The sequence below is a fragment of the Macaca thibetana genome, chromosome 7 (assembly GCF_024542745.1).
Source record: "Macaca thibetana thibetana isolate TM-01 chromosome 7, ASM2454274v1, whole genome shotgun sequence".
Classification (NCBI taxonomy): domain Eukaryota; kingdom Metazoa; phylum Chordata; class Mammalia; order Primates; family Cercopithecidae; genus Macaca; species Macaca thibetana.
Window position 1 is genome coordinate 90,327,860 of NC_065584.1, and position 15,019 is coordinate 90,342,878.

General features: G+C 42.5%; 1 protein-coding gene across 6 annotated transcripts in view; it reads left to right on the forward strand.

Annotated features, from left to right (window-relative positions):
* The window catches only part of ADAMTS17 (ADAM metallopeptidase with thrombospondin type 1 motif 17), a 363,335-nt gene that overhangs the window by 303,951 nt on the left and 44,365 nt on the right, over positions 1 to 15,019 (forward strand). The gene's annotated exons all lie outside the window — the stretch shown is intronic.

Below are 15,019 nucleotides of genomic sequence, written 5' to 3' on the forward strand. Positions count from 1 at the left end.
TCATCTGAGTTGTAGTTAGCAAGCCTTGCTGTGTGAAAATTTTGTCAAGCTATATACATATAATTTATAATTTATATACTTTTATGTATTTATGTGATACTTGAATAAAAATATCAAAAATGGTTGGAGTAAAACAAAAACAAAAACCTTTAAATACCAAAAAATAAATAAATAGCAAAGAAATAACATCTAAACACAGAAAACAGAATAAAATATACACAGTAATTATAATTAAATAATACTACAAAGTTGAGATCAAGTATATTGGAATTGGCCTAGCTTACTGGTTAAAAGGAAAAGAGTTTCTTTTTCTGAAAGAAAAGGCGTGGTGGCTCACGCCTGTAATCCCAGCACTTTAGGAGGCCGAGGTAGGCAGATCAACTGAGGTCAGGAGTTCAAGACCAGCCTGGTCAGTGTGGCAAAACCCTGTCTCTACTAAAAATACAAAAAATTAGCTGGGTGTAGTGGCAAGTGCCTATAATCCCAGCTACTAGGGAGGCTGAGGCAGGAGAATTGCTTGAACCCGGGGGGAGAGGTTGCAGTGAGCCGAGATCACACCACTTCACTCCAGCCTGGGCAAAAGAGTGAAACTCTGTCTCAAAAAAAAAAAAAAAAAAAAAAAAAAAGAAAGAAAGAAAAAGAAAAAGATTTTCAAATTGGCTCACAAAGACCCAACTATATGCTGTATGCAAAAAAAAAAAACAACAACAAAAAAAAAAAAAAACCTAAAAGAAACTAATTTAAAAAGGCTAAAAATAAAGGTATTCCAGGGAAGCAAAAACAGTAAGAGAGCAGAGGTAGCAATCCTAATTTTAGATGAAATAGACTTCAAGCCAAAAAGCATTAAATGTGACAAGGAAACTTACATTAAAAGTCTTAATTTACAATGAAGATATAACACTTATGAATATTTATGCTTCAAATAACACAGCAGCCATTTATATAAACTACAGGCGATACAGAGAGAAATGTATTGGCTATAGGAGACAACATTAGCACACCACTCTTAATCTAAGACAGATCTCACTGACTGTGTGATCCTGAGCAGGTTACTTCACAGGAGCTCCCCCCTTATCTAATTGGGAATCAAGTGAAGACTAAAGCACATAACATCTGGCATATGGAAGGGTCCAATTAGTGTGGTTCTTATTGTTTATTTACTTAAAGCAGGTCATGTTGCAACTAGACATGTATTTGTCAAGGCCACATTCTAAGGAAACATTGACTGGCAGGGAACATCCAAAGCAGTGGAGTGGAGTGGAGGGACTGTAGCCTGGACACCGCTGCCTCTTAAGGAACAGCTGAAGAGCTACATGCATGGGCAGAAAGAAGACACAAGGGACACACAGAAGGACTTTTGGAAACATTGCCCCAATGCCTTCACAAATGTAAAGCATCGTCACTAGAGAACAAGCATACCCAACAGGCTAGTGGGGCAGGCATGGCCGGGTCATAGAGTAATGAGATCCCATCATGGAGAGATCCAAGCACTCCTCCCTGGCCCTCTGAATAATGTTGCTCATCCCTTTGGATCCAGGACTTCCATTTCTACCCTGTGGAAATCATCCAAAATATGTACAAAATTGGCACCTACCCAAATGGCCAAGTATGCACTGGTTCAGTAATGTATGGCTCTATCTGTATGACAGAGTAATATACAAGCATTAAAAAGTTAATCTTTAGCACTTTGGGTGGCCAAGGTGGGAGTACCACTTGAAGCCAGGAGTTTGAGACCAGCCTGAGCAACAAAATGAGACAGCATCTCTACAAAAAAAAATTTAAAAATTAGTTGCAGTGACATGCGCTTGTAGTCCCAGCTGTTTGGGAGGCTGAGGCAGGAGGATTGCTCGAGCCCAGGAGTCCAAGGCTGTAGTGAGCTATAATTGCACCACTGCCCTCCAGCCTGGGTGACAGAGCAAGACCCCATTTCAAAAAAAAAAAAAGTCAACCTTTAGAAAAGATTTTTGATTGCATAGGAATTGCTTCTGCTATCACTAGTGATGCACAATATAAAATGATTTGTGGTGTGACATCGACGTTAAAGGAAGATGTTTAGGAAAAAGACTAGAATCATGTGTGTCCTTTGGTTCTCTCACTTTATATTTTTTGTACTTTCCAGATTTTCTACAATGTGCATGAATTATATTTATAAGTTCTACTAAGCAGAAAATATGGCAACAGGAGAGATAAACTAAAGTGAGTGAGAATAGCCCAGGATGCCCTGGAGATCAGCACAAAGATCATTTTTGTAAGCTCCAGGTCACTTGTCCGTTTTCTTCATAGAGAACCATGGAATTTAATTAAATTTAGAAAACATTCATGGGGTCCTTAAGAAGCACAAGGCTCTGTGCTAGAGTCTTACTTTCAGAAGAGAGAGGGAGAAGGCAAGGACTTGGACAAGGACCACCCACAGCAAGATGTGACCAGGCCTTTGTGGATGAAGAGAGGAAGTCTGGACTCTGAGTGGCCCCAAATACAGTATTTCACCAGGGAGTGGGACATTCTCTACAATTCTGTAAATAAAATTTTCTTGGCCAGGCACGGTGCCTCACACTGTAATCCCACCACTTTGGGAGGCCGAGACAGGCAGATCACCTAAGGTCAGGAGGTTGGAGACCAGCCTGGCCAACGTGGTGAAATGCCATCTTTACTAAAAATACCAAAAAAAAAAAAAAATTAACCAGGCGTGGTGGCAGGCACCTGTAATCCCAACTACTCAGGAGGCTGAGGTGAGAAAATCACTTGAACCCAGGAGGCAGAGGTTGCAGTGAGCCAAGATCACACCACTGCACTTTAGCCTGGGTAACAAAAGCAAAACTCTTTCTCAAAAAAAAATTTTTTTTTTTTTTTGTTCACCTAAAAACAAAAGTTGACAAGGGAGAAAAATCACAAAACTTGGTTCAACAAGACTTGATGGAAGAGTCTCTTTTCTCAGGGTCTTGAAGGCAGAATGGCAGCCAGCCAGTCTCCTGTGTGCCTCTTGGTGAGAAACCCTTAAAGCCTGATTAGACAGAAACATCTTTGCCGAGCAGACCCTTAGGAAACTGTTTTTGAAAATTCAGGAAGAAGCAGTGCTCCGGTGAAAATAGATCATGTGACAAGATACTTGCTGAGCAAAAGTCTCAAAGGTACATGCAGTGAGTGAATGCCGTTAAGCTTCATATAGCCAGAAATAAAATCAATCTCCTTCCTTTCTGCTTGGAAGGCTTACAAACATGGTTTCTATAGCTCATTAGCTATTAAAATTATTAACAAATTATTATTTTCAGTTGAAAGTGGTTATGGTATTCATTATTCCTCCCATGCCAAAACTCTCTGTAATTTACTCAGAACATGAATTATCCAAAGCAATCCAGAGTTTCTAAATAGTTTTGGACCAGGTTCACTGCCTTTGGCTCAGCAAACCAGTCAGGGCTGGGTGGCTAAAGGTCTCCGTTACATAATTTACTGAGAACTTAATTGAGACTAATTACTGTCTCTCCTTTGCCCGCCTGAAGAACATCTGCCCGGCAGCTGCTGTAACTGCGTTTGGTTGGGGTGTTTAGATCTTTTTGTGAAGTGAAATAAAGGGCATGAATATTTTAATGTAGATTTATCCCACTGTCACTTTTTATAGGAAACTGCTGGTTGTTTTGTTAGCCAGCAACATTAATACGAACTTTCTCTCCAGTGTGCCAGAGCCAAGGTTTAAGGTGGACTCGGCACACGCTGCCTTAGTGGGGTCCACTGCCGAGGAGTAGGTGGGGGCTGTAGCTAAGTCAGCGCGTGGGGGCGCGGTGCATGCAGCTCCTGGTCTGCTCTGTGATATGCCTGCTGGGGGCCTGCATCCATCCAGAAGGGGACACTGGGTGATAACAGATTGACCATATAGGATCAATCGTTGGCACATCCACGTGAGAAACAAATGAGTTTCAACCCATTTCACAGATGGGAAAATCTGAGCCCGGGGAAGTTTAGTAGCCAAGATCAACAGAGACTTAGCCTGGGAGCCTGAGCTAGATCTGAGCCTCTTGACTCCTAGGAGTACCCAAGCCATAGCAAGGTCAGGATAGTCTTGGCAGGAACAGTATCATTTAGGTCATTTGGAGCGCCTTAGGTGTGCCAGCAGTGGAAGAGAGAACATCTAGGACCTATGGAGGAGCAGGCGCTTGACATTGGCCAACTGAGAAATGAGGAGGGCGTGCAGGCAGAGGGACCGGTGCCAGCATGTCTGGGTGAAGGAATAACCAACAGCCTGGGAGGGAGGAGCACATGTGGCTGGCCAGGGCCAGGGCGACAAGGCTTGTTCCCCTTACCTTCACCTACCCTGGTACTTCTTTTTCTTAGTCCAGAGTCTTTTGTTTCTTTGTATATATTCCTGAAAACATCTGCAGTCCTTGGGTGGAACAGGCTGTACAGGAAGAAGCATGGGCTGAAGGAATGAGTGAATCATCAGACTGGTTGGGACCCGAATGATAGGCTGAGGCTATGAAAGGCATTAGGTACTAGGGAGCCATCGAAGGTTTCAGACTGGAGCTGTGGCAGAGAAGCATAGGTTACTTGGAAGGGAAAAGAGATTACATGTTTGTGTTTTGCGGGGGCGGTACAGTTAGGAGACCGTTATGGCACCCTAGCTAAGGGTGGCCATGGATATGGGGAGGGGAAGGCAGATTTGAGATCCCTCATGGTGGTTGGCTTGGTGGGACTTAGCGGTTGCTTGAATGTGGCACAGAGAGCAGTCCAAGATGACCCCCAGATCCTAACCCTGCATGTCTGGTCTTTGGAAAAGAAGTGGCCACCAGCCTTCAGTGATGGGGACTAGCAGAGTGGTCTGTGACAGGCACACCCACCCAGAACCATAGGCGTGGTAGGACTCCCTGCTGTCCTCTAGGCTGGTGAACACACCGACCTGAAGCTCCCCAGGTGGAGAGTCAGGGGTCCCCTATGCCCTATTCCCTAGTATCTGAAGGAACATGGCATAGGTAATGTCCTCAAACAGTTATTTTTAAGGGAGCCATGGGAGCAAAGAAGCCACAGACTGAACCAAGGAAAGAGCCAACCTAGCTTAGAAAATGGGGGAGGGAGGAGATAGAGAAGTAGAGGGGAGAACAGCGAAGCTCCCAGCGCTGGAGAAGCCCAGGAGGAAGCAGGCGAAAACAAGGAAGAGAGGCCATCAGTGACAAAGCTGTCATCTGTACTGAAGATGATTATGACATGCCATGGTCTCCAAACACCCTTAGTCACTTGAGTTAGTGCAAGGAGATAGACACAGCCAAACGCCAGCCACTGGGTCAGGATGGGGGCCCTAGGCATCAGCTGTCTCCACATGGCTCCAGCCTGGATGTCTGTTGCCCCTGGGAAACCTCTTTTCAAGTTCACCATGAACATGAACTTTATAAGCTATAACTCCCAGGGTCACTGCTTCTAACTTAGCAGCAGCATGTTAAGAGGCACCAGGAACTCAAAATAGACCCATGGAGAGTCACCTTGCACCTTGTTGTCGAGGGGCCTGGCTGGCTCCTGATGGCCTTGTGGGAGTCAGGGAGTGAGCCTGCAGCTCGCAGTTAAAGGTAGTTGTGGGTGGGGATTCAGGCAGAGCTGTGAATTCCCTTGCTCATAAAGCTGCATGCCAGAGCCCCAGGCAGCCAGCTCAGTCCTGTTGGAGCCCTGCCTCTGCCCCTTGGAACACAGTTGCCAAGGGAGCGCTTCCTCTGTGTCCCCCTACAGGACATGCAGAGCTGCCTCACTCAGCCTGCTGAGCACCTCCCTACCTTGCCCCGGGAACATTTTCTGAGAGCCTTGTAAAATTCTGAATATTTTCATGTCCAAAGTGGAGCAGCAGCGGGGGTGGAGTGCCGGGGAGGTCTGCTTGTGTGTTTTCACATTGAATAATTTTGTGGGGCCGGGCAGCTGGGCCAGCTGGGCAGGGACTCCCGCTGGCGTTAATCAGTCCCCTGGGTGTTTTCTGCAGCCTACTTGGTTCAGGACTTTGGTGTTTGTTTTTTTCTGATGGGTACCATTCCGACTGCTGTCCTGGGAAAACTATGCCACGTCGTTATGCTGTGGGAGTCTTTTTTTTTTTTCCCGAATCTTAGGACAAGATGCTTGGGCTAACCTGTTAAGCTAGCATATGTGCATAGTAGGAATTTGGTGATCAAAACAAAGAAAGCAATGACGAGGACCTGTGTGCAGGCCAGTGGTGCAGAATCATCTCCAAGTGTGAGCTGGAGGGAGATGGGCATCTGGCTGTTGGAGCTTAGGCTTAGAACCACGGCAGCTGCTGCCTCGGGATAGGAAAGTGTAAAGTCCTAGACTAGAGGCCACAGGGCCAAATTCCACAGCAGGCATAGCTTGGCCCACACAGGCGTCTAAAGGTTTTAGAATTCATTTCCAACATTTTGAAATCAGGAGATTGCAGTAAGACTCTGGATTTTCAGCCTTACTTTTAAAAATGAACGGCGTGGCAACATTTGGCCTCAGTGGGCTGGAGTGCAGTGTGGTCGCACACCGGATAGCACGTGTTCAGTTGCCTATGGTCTCAACCACTCACTGCAGCCAATGTCAGTTAGTACATACCGGCCTGACTATAGCTTCTGTAAGTATTTTTCTTATAAAAATTTTCATAGTACAGAAAAGTACCGAGATTAACTAATAAACACGTCTCCACTTCCCAATTTTAACAAATCTTTACAATTGCTGTATTCATTTCATATCCATTAAGTCATAATATGTTACAGATATGTTGGAAGTCCTTTTTGACCCCTCCCTAGTACCATTCTCCTCTTTTCCCCGTTGGTATATATGCACCTCATCCCCCCCAAATTTTCAGACTTGCACTATATATGTATATATCCACAAATAGAAGAGAGTATTGTTTGTTGTGTCTTAAGTAGTCTCTTAGGGTATGTACATCTGTCTTGCCTCTGGGGACTCTCCGTGTTGCTGCTGTAGCTCTGGTGCATTCATTTTCTGTATGATTTCATCTTGCACATGTATTCATTCTGCCACTAATGGACACTGGCTTGCCATTTGGGGTTTATACAATTACGGAGTGAATGTCGTTTTCTGGTTTTCTTGGGCACATGTGTAAAAAACTATCCCTAGAAGTGGAATAAGGCATAGGTTATACACACCTTGAGCTTTACTCCAAAAGGGTTACCTGTAGATAGCATCCTACCAGTACCATGTGAGAACCATTTCTCCCATCGTGGCCAAATGTGGCTTAGTCACATATTTTAGTGTTGCCAGTCTGCTGGGTGTGAAAGGGCACCTCCTCATTTGTTTTTTTAACTCCCCTGCTCTGTGGTGAGGTGGAACATTTTCAGATGTTTGGGGGATATATTAGTCTGTGGTCACATTGCAGAGAACTACCTGAGACTGGATAATGTATAAGGAAAAGAGGCTTCATTGGCTCACAATTCTGCAGGCTGTACAGGAAGCATGGCTGGGGAGGCCTCAGGAAACTTACACTCATGGCAGAAGGCAAAGGAAAAGTAGGCACTTCCTACCTGGCTGGAGCAGGAGGAAGAGAGAGAAGGGAGAGGTGGAACATACTTCTGAACAACCAGATCTTCTGAGAACTGACTCAGTATCATGACAACAGCAAAGGTTTCAAAAAGCCCCCACTATGATCCAGTCACCTCCCACCAGACACCTCCTCCAACACAAGTAATTACAATTTAACATGAGATTTGGGTGAGGGCCCAGAGCCAACCCATATCAGGAAATACTTATATTTCTTCTCATGTGATTTTTTTTCTTCTATTGTTTGCCTATTATCTGATTAGGTTATTTGTCTCCTCTTAGTTGATTTCCATGTTCAGCTTTACAAAGGAAAAGAACTCTGACACAGGCTACAACGCAGATGCATGTTGAGGACATTATACTAAGTGAAATAAGCCAGTCACAAAAGGACAATACTGTATGATTCTGCTTATATAAGGCACCTAGAGTAGTGAATTCACAGAAACAGAAAGTAGCATGGTGGTTGCCAGGGGCTAGGGAGAGCAGGAAATAGGGAGTTATTGTTTAGTGGGCACAGAGTGTCAGTGTAGGAACACGAAAAGCTTCAGAGATGGATGGTGGTGGTGTCTATACAATAATTTGAATATACTTAATGTCACTGAACTGTACAGCTTACAAATGGATTTGATGGTAAATTTCATTATGTATATTTTACCACAACAACAACAACAAAAAAAAAACATGAAATACCAGTTCACACCCACTAGCATGACTATAATCAACAAAAACATAATAGGAAGTATACATGATGATGGTGATAATCTAGAACCTTCATCCACTGCTGGTGGGAATGTAAAATGATGTATCTGCTTTGGAAAACAGTCTAGCATTCCCCAAATTGTTAAACACAGAGGTACTGTATGATCCAGCAATTCTATTCCTAAGTATATTCCCAGAAATGAGAACATACGTCCACACAAAAACTTGTGCACAAATGTTTAAAGTAGCATTATTTATTTTTTTTAACTTTTATTTGGGGTTTGGGGGTACACGTGCAGATTTGTTATGCAGGTAAACTCACGTCACAGGGGTTTGTTGTACAGATTATTTCATCACCCAGGTGTTAAGCCTAGTACCCATTAGTTATTTTTCCTGCTTCTCTCCCTTCCCCCACCCTTTGCTCTCTAGTAGGCCCCAGTGTCTGTTGTTCCCCTCTTTGTGTCCATGTTTTCTCATCATTTAGCTCCCACTTATACGTGAGAACATCAGCATTTGGTTTTCTGTTCCTGCATTAGTTTGCTAAGGATGATGGCCTCCAGCTCCATCTATGTTCCTGCAGAGGACAGGATCTCATTTTTTTTTTATGTCTGTATAGTATACCCTGGTGTCTACATACCACATTTTTTAATCCATTCCACTGTCGTTGGGCATCTAGGTTGATTCCATGTCTTTGCTATTGTGAATAGTGCTGCAAAATAGCATTAGTTGTAATGGTCAAAATGTGGAAGCAACCCAAATTTTCATTGACAGATGAATAGCTAAATAGAAACGTGGTCAGGGATCATGGCAGATGGGAGGCAGGACTAGATTGGCAGCTCCAACTCAGATGGACAGAGCAAAGTGCAGAGATTCACATCATGAATTTTAGCCCCAGATCAACTGCAAGAACAAACCAGCAACCCCAAGAGGACCCACAGACCCTCTGAAGGAAACAGACTGCTCCTGTAGGACCTGGGAGACACCGCCAATACTGTGAGTGCCCAAACTGTGAAAGTGGGAAAAGGAGAGCATCCTCTCCCAAACACACACCGCCACTGGAGAAAATGAAGGTCTGTTTGCGGGCGAAGTTTCTGACCTTACCTGGAGCTGAGTCAGTTTAGAGAGTCGAGTGAAACACAGAAGCAGAGGAAGCAGCGAGAAAGGGAGCTCCCTGGGTCCCCAAGCAGGCCATTCCTGCCTGGCACCACAGGGATCCATTGGGAGGGCAGCCAGAGGAGTTGGGGGGAAACACCACAGGGAGAAGGAAGTCTCCAACTGAACTTTGTAGTAATTTGAACGGGCAAGAAGCCTCCTGGCCAGAACTCAGGGGAGGGCACAAATCCCGTGTGTAGCTTCCACAGGCCGGGGCAGAACCAAGCCCTTTTCTTTCGCAGCTGGGAGGTAGGTAGCCTGGGGCAAGTTCTCAAGCCCAGCTTGCCCACTGCCTGGAAACAGACTCAGGGCTGTTGAGGGGGCACATTGGGAGTGAGACTGGCCCTTTGGATTGTGTGGGAGCTGGGTGAGGCCTGTGACTGCCGGCTTTCCCCCCACTTCCCTGACAACCTGGGTGACTCAGCAGAGGCAGCCATAATCCTCCTAGGTACACAACTCCATTGACCTGGGAACCTCAACCCCATCCCCCATAGCAGCCATAGCAAGACAAGCCCAAGGGGAGTCTGAGCTCAGACGCCCACCCCTCCCTGCACCTGAATGGGCCTTCCCTATCCACCCTGGTAGCTGAAGACAAATGGCATATAATCTTGGGGGTTGTAGGACCCCACCCACCACTGGTCCCTCTCCATACTACCATAGCTGATGCTCTCTGGAGAGCGTCACCTCCCAGCAGGAGGCCAACCAGCAGAAAAATGGAATACTAGACCACCAAAGCTAAGAACCCTCACAGAGTCCATTTCACTCCCCTGCCACCTACACTGGAACAGGTGCTGGTATCCACAGCTGAGAGACCCATAGATGGTTCACATCACAGGAGTCTGTGCAGACAAGCCTCAGTACCATCCTGGAGCCAGGTAGACTTGCTGGGTGGCTAGACCCAAAAGAGAGACAACAATCACTTCAGTTTGGCTCACAGGAAGCCATATCCATAGGAAAAGGGGGAGAGTACTCCATCAAGGGAACACCCCATGGGACAAAAGAATCTGAACAACAGCCTTCAGCCCTAGACCCTCCCTCTGACAGAGCCTACCCAAATGAGAAGGAACCAGAAAACCAACTCTGGTAATATGACAAAACAAGTCTCTTTAGCACCCCCTCAAAAACTCACACTAGTTCACTAGCCATGGATCCAAACCAAGAAGAAATCTCTGATTTACCCGAAAAAATATTCAGGAGGTTAATTATTAAGCTAATCAAGCAGGTACCAGAGAAAGGTGAAGCCCAATGCAAGGAAATCCAAAAAACAATACAAGAAGTGAAGGGAGAAATATTCAAGGAAATAGATAGCATAAAGAAAAAATCAAAACTTCAGGAAACATTGGACACACTTATAGAAATGCAAAATGCTATGGAAAGTCTCAGCAATAGGATTGAACAAGTGGAAGAAAGTAATTCAGAGCTCGAAGACGGGTCTTTGAATTAACCCAATTCAACAAAGACAAAAAAGTAAAAAGTATGAACAAAGCCTCCAAGAAGTCTGGGATTATGTTAAATGACCAACCTAAAAATAATCGGTGTTCCTGAGGAAGAAGATAAATCTAAAAGTTTGGAAAATAGATTTGAGGTAATAATGGAGGAAAACTTCCCCAGCCTTGCTAGACTAGACATCCAAATACAAGAAGCACAAAGAACACGTGGGAAATTCATCGCAAAAAGATCATCACTTAGGCACATTGTCATCAGGTTATCTAAAGTTAAGATGAAGGAAAGAATCTTAACAGCTGTGAGACAGAAGCACCAGGTAACCTATAAAGGAAAACGTATCAGATTAACAGCAGATTTCTCAGCAGAAAACCTACAAGCTGGAAGAGATTGGGGCCCTATCTTCAGCCTCCTCAAACCAAACAATTATCAGCCAAGAATTCTGTATCCAGCAAAAGTAAGCATCATATATGAAGGAAAGATACAGTCTTTTTCATACAAACAAATGCTGAGAGAATTCGCCACTACCAAGCCACCACTACAAGAACTGCTAAAAGGAGCTCTAAATCTTGAAACAAATTCTGGAAACACATCAAAACAGAACCTCTTTAAAGCATAAATCACACAGGACCTTTAAAACAAAAATACAAATTAAAAAACAAAAAGAAAAAAAAAAAGCAAGGTACACAAGCAACAAATAGCATGACAAATTCAACAGTACCTCACATCCCAATACTAACATTGAATGTAAATGGACTAAATGCTCCACTTAAAAGATACAGAACCGCAGAATGGATAAGAATTTACCAACCAACCATCTGCTGCCTTTAGGAGACTCACATAAACTAAAGTAAAGGGATGGAAAAAGGCAATTCATGCAAAGAGACACCAAAAGTGTGCAGGGGTAGCTATTCTTATATCAGACAAAAAAACTTTAAAGCAGCCGTGGTTAAAAGAGACAAAGTGGGACATCATATAATGGTAAAAGGCCTTGTCCAACAGGAAAATATCACAATCCTAAACAGATATGCACCTAAACACTGGAGCTTCCAAATTTATAAAACAATTGCTAATAGATCTAAGAAATGAGATAGACGGCAACACAATAATTGTGGGGGACTTCAATACTCCACTGACAGCACTAGACAGGTCATCAAGACAGAAAGTCAACAAAGAAATAATGGATTTAAATGGATTTACTTGGAACAAATGGACTTAAAAGAACATATACAGAAGATTTCATCCAACAACTGCAGAATACACATTCTATTCAACAGTGCATGGAACTTTCTCCAAGATAGACCAGATGATAGGCCATAAAACGAGCCTCAATAAATTTAAGAAAATTGAAAATGTATCAGGCACTCTCTCAGACCACAGTAGAATAAAACTGGAAATCAACTCCAAAAGGAACCTTCAAAATCATGCAAATACATGGAAATTAAATAACCTGCTCCTGAATGAGCATTGGGTCAAAACCAAAATCAAGATGGAAATTTAAAAATTCTTAGAACTGAACAACAGTAATGAAACAACCTGTCAAAATCTCTGGGATACAGGAAAGGCAGTGATAAGAGAAAAGTTCTTAGCCCTAAACATCTACATCAGAAATACTAAAAGAGCACAAACTGATATTCTAAGGTCACACTTCAAGGAACTAGAGGAACAAGAACAAACCAAGCCCAGCAAAAGAAAGGAAATAACCAAGATCAGAGCAGAACTAAATGAAATTGAATAATAAAAAAAGATAAACAGAAAGATGGTTCTTTGAAAAGATAAATAAAATTGATAGACCTTTAGCAAGATCAATCAAGAAAAGAGAGATAAAAGCCAAATAACCTCATTAAGAAATGAAACAGGAGATATTACAACTGACACCAGTGAAATGTGAAAGATTATTCAAGGCTACCATGAACATCTTTATGTATATAAACTAGAAAACCTAGAAGAGATAGATAAATTATTGGAAAAATACAACCCTACTAGCTTAAATCAGGAAGAACTGGATACCTTGAAGAGACCAATAACAAGCAGCGAGATTGAAATGGTAATTTAAAAGTTATCAACAAAAAAAGTCTAGGACCAGACGGATTCACAGCAGAATTCTATGAGACATTCAAAGAAGAATTGCTACCACTCCTTTTGACACTATTCCACAGACAGAGAAAGAAAGAACACTCCCTAATTCATTCTATGAAGCCAGCATCACCCTAATACCAAAACAAGGAAAGGACATAACCAAAAAAGAAAACTGCAAACTGATATCCTTCATGAACATAGATGCTAAAATCCTTAACAAAATACTAGCTAACTGAATCCAACAACATATCAAAAAGATAATCTACCATGATCAAGTGGATTTCATACTAGGGATGCAGGGATGGTTTAATATACACAAGTCAATAAATGTGATACACCACATAAACAGAATTTAAAACAAAAATCACATGATCTCTCAATAGATGCATAGAAAACATTCGACAAAATCCAGCATCCTGTTATGATGAAAACTTTCGGCAAAATCGGCATACAAGGGACATACCTCAATGTAATAAAAACAATCTATGACAAACCCACACCCAACATAATACTGAATGGGAAGAATTGAAAACATTCCCTCTCAGAACTGGAACAAGACAAGGATGCCCACTCTCACCACTCCTCTTCAACATAGTACTGGAAGTCCTAGCCAGAGCAATCAGACAAGAGAAAGAAAGGGCATCTAAATTGGTAAAGAGGAAGTCAAACTGTCACTGTTTGCTGACAGTATGGTCGTTTACCTAGAAAACCCTAAAGTCCAGAAAGCTCCTAGAACTAATCAAAGAATTCAGCAAAGTTTCCAGAAACACGATTAATGTACACAAATCGGTAGCTCTACTGTATACCAAAAGCAACCCAGCAGAGAATCAAATCAAGAACTCAACCCTTTTACAATAGCTGCAAAAAAATAAAATACTTAGGAATGTACCTAACCAAGAAAGCAAAAGACCTCTACAAAGAAAACTACAAAACACTGCTGAAAGAAATCATAGATGACACAAACAAAAGGAAACACATCTCATGCTCATGGATGGGTAGAATCAATATTGTGAAAATGACCATACTGCCAAAAGCAGTCTACACATTCAATGCAATTCCCATCAAAATACCACCATAATTCTTCACAGAGTTAGAAAAAACAATTCTAAAATTCTTATGGAACCAAAAAAGAGCCTGCATAGCCAAAGCAAGACTAAGTAAAAAAAACAAATCTGGAGGCATCACACTACCTGATTTCAAACTATACTCTAAGACCATAGTCACTGAAACAGCATGGTACTGGTATAAAAATAAGCACATAGATCAATGGAACAAAATAGAGAACCCAGAAATATACCCAAATACTTACAGCCAACTTATCTTTGACAAAGCAAACAAAAACATAAAAATGGAGCAAGGACACCCTTTTCAACAAATGGTGCTGGGATAATTGGCTAGCCACATGCAGGAGAATGAAACTGGATCTTCATCTCTCACCTAATAACAGAAATCAACTCAAGATGGATTAAGGACTTAAATCTAAGACCTGAAACTATAAAAATTCTAGAAGATAACATTGGGAAAACCCTTCTAGACATTGGCTTAGGCGGGGATTTCATGACCAAGAACTAAAAAGCAACTGCAATAAAAACAAAGATAAATAGTTGGGACTTAATTAAACCAAAGAGCTTCTGCATGGTGAAAGGAACAGCAGAGTAAACAGACAACCCACAGAGTGGGAGAAAATCTTCACAATCTATACATTTGACAAAGGACTAATATCCAAAATCTACAACGAACTCAAACAAAACAATAAGAATAAAACAATCCCATCAAAAAGTGGTCAAAGGACATGAACAGACAATTCTCAAAAGAAGATATACAAAAGGTCAACAAACATAAGAAAAAAGTGCTCAACATCACTAATGATCAGGGAAATGCAAATCAAAACCACAATGCGATACCACCTTACTACTGCAAGAATGGCCATAATCAAAAAATCAAAAAATGGTAGATGTTGGCATGGATGCCGTGATCAGGGAACACTTCTACACTGCTGGTGGGAATGTAAACTAGTACAGCCACTATGGAAAACAACGTGGAAGTTCCTTAAAGAACTAAAAGTAGAACTACCATTTGGTCCAGCAATCCCACCACTGGGTAGCTACCCAGAGGAAAAGAAGTCATTATACAAGAAAGATAC